This window comes from Gopherus evgoodei, chromosome 24, assembly GCF_007399415.2.
Source record: "Gopherus evgoodei ecotype Sinaloan lineage chromosome 24, rGopEvg1_v1.p, whole genome shotgun sequence".
Classification (NCBI taxonomy): domain Eukaryota; kingdom Metazoa; phylum Chordata; order Testudines; family Testudinidae; genus Gopherus; species Gopherus evgoodei.
The window spans coordinates 11,058,158-11,067,035 of record NC_044345.1 but is presented as its reverse complement, the minus strand read 5'-3'; positions in this window follow the sequence as shown (position 1 = coordinate 11,067,035).

The window sequence follows — 8,878 nt, the reverse complement described above, 5'->3', positions numbered from 1 at the left end:
CCATATCCCCATGTCCATCAGTAGAGAATGGGAAAGGCTAGAGTCATGCTCTGATGTCTGAGAAGGGCAAGAGAATCCATACGCTCCTGAGGCAGCCCCGGAAATCCTGCTGGGCCCCTGCCCTCCGGATGGCATCAGCTCTAAGGGAGAAATCCATGCAGGACCGTCACCCCGAACAATGTTTTGGACAGAGTTAGATACAGCACAGGTGGGTCCCTTCCTTGGCTTGAGTGTGACTTGATGTTTCTCAGCTCAGTTCCAGATCCCCTAGCATCGAGCAGCGCTCCCTGGGCTTTAACAACCCTTGTCATTAAAGCTGGATGAACAGTGGAGCAGCTGCCAGAATACCATCAAGAACTCTCAATAGGCTCATTCTCCCAGTACATCCTGTCCTTGGCTGCCGATTCCTACTTGGATGGCTGACAGTCCCCCCACAGCCCCCTCCCCCCCGTGTGTTCTGTAGTGCTGTAGGGATTGGTGCTGAGAGCAGCACTAGAGTTAAAGTTGAAACTGGATTTTCCTTTGCAGTCTAGTTCTGTTCTGTTGTCTGTTGTCAGTGTCTTGACGTATATTCTGAGAACGGACGTACTGAAGGGAGTCACACTGCATGGGAAAATGGACTGGTGCCAAGTGCAGCAACAGCAGAAAATCCCTGAGTGCAGATAGAGTCCTCCCAGCTGTGCTGCTCAGGAGTGCCAAGAGCCCAGTGTCTCTGGCACAGCAGCATACCCCATGGAGCACTTTCTCCAGAAGAATCACTGACAGAGGGGTTGGGTTTCAGAGGTAGCTGTGTTAGTCTGTGTCAGCAAAAAAACCCGAGGAGCCTATGGCACCTTGGAGACTAACAAATGTATTTGGGCATAAGCTTTCGTGGGCTAGAACCCAATTCATCAGATGTATGAAGTAAAAAATACAGGAGCAGGTATAAATACATGAAAGGATGGGGATTGGGGCAGGAAGATTTGCCTAACTGAAGGCTCCAGGCACCCATGTCCCTGGCACAGAAGATTCTCCAGCTGCTCCTCACAGCGCATAGAACAACATCTGCCTGTACCCCAGAGGTGATAAACCTTTGCTGTTACAGAGAGGCCCGGGCTGGGAGGAGGAGAGGGAAAGGAGAAAGAGAGCAAGCAGGGAATGGAAAGATGAGAAATCACCCGCGGATCTTTGATAGAGGGAAGCGCAGGCTGGCTTGCCTCCCTCCCAGGTCCAGCTCTGTCTCCATGTCCCAGAACAGCATAGTCCTGTAGATGGCATCAGGGTGGGGCTGAGATCTCAGCTGGTGGGCCTCTCTCTCCCTCTCTGGACATATGGTGAGGATGGCGTTGGTCATGGAGCTCAGGGTTTGTTCTGCTGAATAATTCAGAGCAGAGTGATGGACACAACAGATCCGAGAGCGTGTGAATCTCTACAGTGTCTTGCAGGCCTCAATCAGCACGGGAGCCTTGGAGAGGCTGTGCCCCTCTCCTGTGCTGAGGCAGATGGGGACAGATTGGCGCAGGCTAGAGCAGCCTGAGGGCTGCCCTAAGTAATAGGCTCTCTAAACATTGTGGCAGCAGAGCTTAGCTTGGGTGCAGGACGCTGTAGGCCATGTCTCCTGTCCCTGAACGCCCCCTGTGCCAGTAGTTTTGCAGTGGTAGCACAGAGCTGGGAGATCTAGGCCTCTCTGCATAGCTTAGCAGGGGCAATGTGTCCCCAGAGCGAGGGTCAATCCCTCCCAGAGCCCAAAATGTCCCAGACTCGTCTGTTATAACGGGGCAGGGAATAAGGCCTGACTGACAGTCACACAGAGGAGAGCATTGAGGTTGTCTGGGCTAGGAGGGTAGGGACTGTGTATGATAGAAGAGGTGCTGTCGATAGGTCCATGGCTTTAGAATATGTTCTGTGGTGCTGTGTGTGTTTTTCCAGAAGCATTTAAGTTTGAATAGCCACATGCCCCGTACCACCTCGTGACCTCTCACGAGCAGATTCTCCCTAGCAAGAATTGTGCATCAATTAATTCCTCAGTAGGAGATTCCCTCAGCCCTGTATGTTGTCGGAGAAGTCAGAGCCAGACGCTCAGAGACGTATGCACCAAGCGTTCTCAAAGAAACCCAGCGGAAACAGCTACCTCCCTGTATAGGCTCAGCCCGCTGACTAAGAGCCAGCCGCACTAGCCTGTTGTGCCACAGCGATGGTTTGCTAAGATAATGGGAGGAAGCAGGTGATGTGAAGCTTGTCATTGGCTTTTCTCCAGGAGGCTATTTCTGCATCCAGGTGGAGTTTGTAGAGAACTCTATAAACGGTACAGCTTGGAGAAAATGGAGGGAAGTCGTGACATTCATCTGCAGAGCCCAGTTTACAGAGCTCTGCACTGGGGCTTGGTGTAAACTGGAGGGAGGGGAGGTGGAGGAATGCCCCCTCTTTGAGGGGGATGTCTCAGTAAGACCATTAGCAGCACATTAGGATAGGGACCCTTAGCAGCGGTCCCTATCCCCACCACCCAAACCCAGCCTCAAGTTGTACAGATGCAGCATCATGGAGGTGCCTGTCTGGGTTCCACAGCTCAGTTTGGGCCGAGTTTTGCACTTACAGCAGGGATTCAACCACTTTGTTACTGTGAAAAGTGTGAATTAGCCTTCAACATGACCGCACATGCTCTGTGTGTGGAACGGGTTTTCTCCAGGACATCTGTTAACTAGTTTGAATAAAAACTAATTAAAAATGGCTCCTCTAAGATTCTGAGAACTGTATGTCAGACCTTTTCTGTCTGCAATGATCTGAACAGAATAACCCTAACTTCCAGCTTCCCGGAGACGGGACGCACTGAAATCCTGCACATTGACCATGTTTCCGACCATGTTTTAGAGGCAATGGCCATTTTTGACATTACTCAGAGTGAAAGTTTCTCCTTCAGCAGAGGCTGGCCCATAGTCGGTCAGAGAATGCCTTGAGCTGCCCCATTTCAAATTGGGCTGCCATCTTCTAATTGTTCTCAATGAGGCCGAAACGCCAGGTGCCCTCAGCAGAAATGTCCATTGCCTCCATTTGCTGGCTCTTTGCAGGGGTCCTGAATCTGCTTCCTTGCAACACAGGATGCTGCTACTGTTTTCACTGAATTCATGCCGGAAGCAACGGCAGCTAGGAACCATTTTGAAAGAGGGCCATTCTTCATAGAATCAGAGAAGATTAGGGTTGGAAGAGACCTCAGGAGGTCATCTAGTCCAACCCCCCTGCTCAAAGCAGGACCTACCCCAACTAAATCATCCCAGCCAGGGCTTTGTCCATCCAGGCCTTAAAAACCTCTAAGGATGGAGATTCCACCACGTCCCTCGGTAATCCATTCCAGTGCTTCACCACCCTCCTAGTGAAATAGTGTTTCCTAATATCGAATCCAGACCTCCCCCACTGCAACTTAAGACCTTTGCTCCTTGTTCTGTCATCTGCCACCACTAAGAACAGCTGAGCTGTATCCTCTTTGGACCCCCCCCCTCCCTTTTCAGGTAGTTGAAAGCAACTATCAAATCCCCCCCTCACTCTTCTCTTCTGCAGACTGAACAAGCCCAGTTCCCTCAGCCTCTCCTCATAAGTCATGTGCCCCAGCCCCCTGATCATTTTCATTGCCCTCTGCTGGACTCTCCAATTTGTCCACATCTTTTCTGTAGTGGGGGGCCCAAAACTGGATGCAGTACTCCAGATGTGGCCCACCAGTGCTGTTTCTCAGAAGCTGATTTCATTTTGCAACCTCTGACGAACTTTCAGTTACAAAAAATAACAGCAAAAAGTGACCATTCCCCCTCAATATTTATCCTCTAAAACTGACGCAGGGACGGAAGCATGTGCATGCGGATGTGTGATTGTATTCAGAGAGTGCAAGAGGGAGAGAGAATCTCCAAAACTTTCTTTCGGGCTGGAATAGCCAGGGCAGCTGGGAATGCTGTACATGTCTCAGCCAGCAGGGACTCCTCCAAGCAATCTGGACTGCAGCCAGACCTGCCCTTTGTCTGGGAGCAGTGGTGCAGGGGAAGTGTCTGGGAGGGAAACATGCAGAGCCCTTGGGGCTGCACTGCGAGAGTGGGCAGGTCTCAGGCTCTTGTATCTTTAGTTGAGCTTCATGGAGTCTTCTCTGCCCCAACACATGCCTATGGGCAGAGGCGGATTAAGATTTATTGGGGCCCTGGGCACAAGGAATATTTGTCCCCCCCATCCCCTGCTTTTTCCCTTTCCCCCCCAAGGCCCCTGCCCTGGCCAGAAGCAGGGCCATGGTAAGAGCTGCCTGGGGAGCCCTGAACCCTCCACCTACCCAGGGCAATGGGCCCTGGAGGGCAGGGACATGGGCCAGAGGCTGCTCTCAGCCCCCCGAACCGCTGTCCAGGGCAGGTGTAGGATGTGGGGCTCCCCACAGCTGCCTGGGCTCCCTGGGCGGCCCTTGCCACAGCCTAGGGCAGTGGTCCCCAATATGTGTGACATGCCCCCTAAGGGGGCACAGAGGAACATGTCGGGGGGGCATGGCAGGGCCTGGGTCAGCCTCCATGGGGAGTGGGGAGGAGCGCTCCCTAGCTCCAGCCATGGCTTCGCTCCTGACCATGCCTGCAGCTGCAGCTACAGCCCCACTCCTGGCCTACTCCCAGCTCTGGACCAGGGGAGCACCCAGCCCAGCCAATTATACAGGTGCACTGGGTGCAGCATCCCCACGCTAAGTCCAGAGCATTTCACACCCACTCCTGCTCCCTTCGGCCTGGGAACGGGATCCAGCCTGGGTAACGGGGTGAGTGACTAAAGAAGTTTGGGGACCACTGGCCTAGGGTGACCGTATGTCCTATTTTGGCCCCAGTTTGGCCTCTTGCCAACTTGATAATCAGTTGGCAAGAGCAAATGGGACAAATGCCCAGTTTTGCCAAAAAGGGGCTTGGGGATGAGTGGCAGGGCTTGGTTGGGGGAGTGGGGTGAGCGTTGGGGATTGAAGGGGGGCAAGCAGTGGGGCTTGGGCCAACACCACATATGGAAGCAAGGGGGCTTGGGCCATAGAGTGACCAGACAGCAAATGTGAAAAACTGGGACAAGAGGTGAGTGGTAATAGGAGCCAATATAAGAAAAAGACCCCAAAATTGGGACTGTCCCTATAAAATCGAGACATCTGGTCACCCCAGTGGGTCAGCTCCGCTCAGGGGGTGGGAGGCACTTGGGTGAGTGGCTTGGGCCAGCTCCTCATGGTGGGGTGGGCGAATATGGTCATCCTACCACAGCTAGGCTCAGGCTTCTGGCCTGGCGAGGGTGTGGGGCCTCCGGGGAAGAGGAGGAGCAGGGATAGGGGCCAGAGTTTTGGTGCTTTTGTGGGGTGCCGTCAAATTGGCTGGGGCCTTTGGGCACACGTCTCATGGGCCCATTAGTAATCCACCATGGCTTGGGAGAGGCAGACTGCGCCATCCGGAAATAGGACTGCCAGTCTCCAGGATCGTCCTAGAGTATCCAGGAGTAAAGATGAACCTTTAATTAAAGGTTATGTTGCGTGATGAAATCTCCAGGAATACGTCCAGCCAGCACTGGCAACCCCAGTCGGAAACAAGCACCGTCTTATAGACTCATAGACTCTAGGACTGGAAGGGACCTCGAGAGTCTTGCGGCAGCAGGCCCAGCTCAGGCAGCAAAGGGAAGTGGGGGCTCCACCCTTGTTCCTCAGACAGGTCTCTAGAGTGGACACCACTTCTTGCTTCACTCATGTGCGCCCCCACAGTGTGCACACTGTGTTCTTGCCCATACGCATACCCCCATAATCATCCATATGTCCAGCCCTGCCCCATAAGGAGCCTCCTGTCCCATTCCTGCGCCCCTTACCCCCCGGCCTCCTATGTCCTTGCCTGCAGGTTCCCCCTGGGTGGGGTCTGTTCCCGCACTGCTGCCTCATAGGGACTCTCCTGCAGCTGTTGCCCAGGCTGTTTGCCCTGTGAGCCACCCTTAGGCTGCAACTTCCACCCCCCAGCCTCATTATGTGTATCCTGCACCTGCCCCATTCCCAGGCTGCAACACTGGGGGTGCAACAGCTGATTCTTGGGCACTGCCCTTTGGAGAGCTGCCAGCCCATGCTCCTGGCCCTTCTGTTCAGCTGTCCAGTCTCTGCTCCCCACAGGCTCTGTGCATTGCCTGCTGGCCAGCCAGCCTGTGTCCTACTGCTGCAGCTCCAGTCCTCTCCTGCTGCTGGGGTGCAGAGAACCCCTTCCTTAGCCTTAGCCTTCTGCAGCCCAGGAGAGCCGTGGATCTGCTCCCCCACCCCTGCTGACAGCTGACCTGCCCACGGGGGAGAGAGAAAAGCAGTGAACCTGCAGCTCGGCAGCTTGCTCTGAGTAATTGCTGCCTTTCTCTGGTGCTCCTAAGGCACCTGTCATGCTGGTGCCAATTCTCTGCACCCTGCCCAGCCAATCATACTAGTGCGCTGGCTGCAGCGTCCCCACGCTGAGTCAAGAGCATTTCGCACCCACTCCTGCTCCTGTCGGCCTGGGAACAGGGGATCCGGCAGCTCAGTAAAGGGACGCTCCTGAATGGAATGAGAGGGCTGTGCCAGCCCAGGTCCCAAGGACAGCGCTGAGCTGGGGGAATAGTGCCGCTGTCTGTGGGTGAGAACAGATCTAAGGGTCAAAGATGCTGAATCTCAATTTAGGGTTTACAGGAACGCTGGGCTACTGGAGCCAGCCAGCCTGAAGAACGCTGCAGCTCTTCGCAGATCCCATGACATGGGACGTATTGCCGAGTGGTGCAAAGAGGGGATTGGGCTCCAAGGCTTTGGGGTTCTATTCTTGCCTCTGCCACTGAGCTTAGATTTATTTATCCATGTGCTTGCACGTAACAGGAGTCCTGCCTCCATGAGACAAAGCCATAGGAAAGCTCTGAGGTTCCCATCACAGCCTCAGGAGAGGAGACACACAGCCTCCCAAACCTCTGCCACTACCTGTGGCTGGGTGCAGATCCCCATCTGAGATAGCCATTGGGTGTCTGAGGGAGCCAACCAACCTCTTCCACGCCCAACAGCAGCTCAGCCAGCTCACACCATCCATCCCTGACTCAGCCAGGCTGCAGAGCTGAGCTGAGCGTCATCTGGGTAGCAGCAGCACTACAGCCCAGACCGCTCCTACTCCCCCAGCAGCCATAGCCTCCCACATGCGGCGGGAAGGGGGGCAGACAGACTAGGGTGACAGGGAGAGACCTCCAAGGATGAGTCTATCTTGTCAGTTGCAGCCCTCACTGGGGAAGCAGCAGGGTGCAGTGGTTAGAGGGCCCTCGCCATGGGGAGAGCTGCATTAGCATCCCTGCTCTGCCACAGCCGCACTGCACCACCCACGCTGAGTCACTCAGGGCTAAATCCACAGAGGCACTTAGGTGTTGCAGTGCCTGGCGTTCAGGTGCCTGCCTGCCTGAGCCGCCGGGCTTCCTGTGCAGGCTGGGATTCACAGAAACCAGCACGAGAGCAGGGAGGTGCCCAAATTTGCCAATATCAAGAGGCCTAAGCCCCTCCCCTCAACAGGAGTTCGGAGCCCTCTTGGGATTCTCAGCTGTGAACCCTCTCCTGGAGGGGTGGGGATTTGAAACGGGAGCACCCTGACCCCTGGGTATCCGGCTATTCTGCCATACCCCAGGCTGCTTGCCTGAAACATTCCCACTCTGCTGCCCATGGCTGTCTTTTATGTGGGTCAGTTGTGCTCAGAGCCGGCCTACAGGCAAGATGTGGTGGGGAGGGGTTGCCTGGTTTGACACCTTAAATGACTGCTTCTTGGAGCAGCTAGTCCTGGAACCCACAAGAGGAGAGGCAATTCTTGATTTAGTCCTAAGTGGAACACAGAATCAGGCCCAAAAGGTTAATATAGCTGGACCACTTGATAATAGTGACCATAATATAATTGTAACATCCTTGTGGCAGGAAAATCTCCACAGTGGCCCAATACTGTAGCATTTAATTTCAGAAAGGGGAACTACACAAAAATGAGGAGGTTAGTGAAACAGAAATTAAAAGGTTCAGCACCAAAAGTGAAATCCCTGCAAGCTGCGTGGAAACTTTTTAAAGACAACATAATAGAGGCTCAACTGAAACATACACTCCAATTTAGAAAACATTGTAAGAGAACCAAAAAAGAGCCACCGTGGTTAAACAACAAAGTAAAAGAAGCAGTGAGAGGCAAAAAGGCATCCTTTAAAAAGTGGAAGATAAACCCTAATGAGGACAATAGAAAAGAGCATAAACTCTGACAAATGAAGTATAAAAATATAATTAGAAAAACCAAGAATTTGAAGGACAGCTAGTGAAAGACTTCAAAAGTAATAGCAATTTATTTTTAAATCCATCAGAAGCAGGAAGCCTGCTAAACAACCAGTGGGGCCACTGGACAATGCAGATGCTAAAGGAGCACTCAAAGACAATAAGGTCATCGCAGAGAAACTAAATGAATTCTTTGTATCGGTCTTCACTGTTGAGCAGTGGTTCCCAAACTTTTGTACTGGCGACTCCTTTCACATAGCAAGCCTCTGAGTGCAACCCCCCCTTATAAATTAAAGCACTTTTTAATATGTTTAACACCATTATAAATGCTGGAGGCAATATGGGGTTTGGAGTGAAGACTGACAGCTCATAGCCCCCCCGTGTAATAACCTCATGACCACCCGAGGAGTCCCGACCCCCAGTTTGGGAACCCCTGCTATTGAGGATGTGAGGGAGATTCCCAAACCTAAGCCATTCTTTTTGGGTGACAGATCTGAGGAACTGTCCCAAATTGAGGTGTCATTAGAGGAGGTTTTGGAACAAATTGACAAACTAAACAATAATAAGTCTCCAGGACCTGATGGTATCACCCAAGAGTTCTGAAGGAACTGAAATGTGAAATTGCAAAACTACTAACTGTAGTCTATAAGCTAT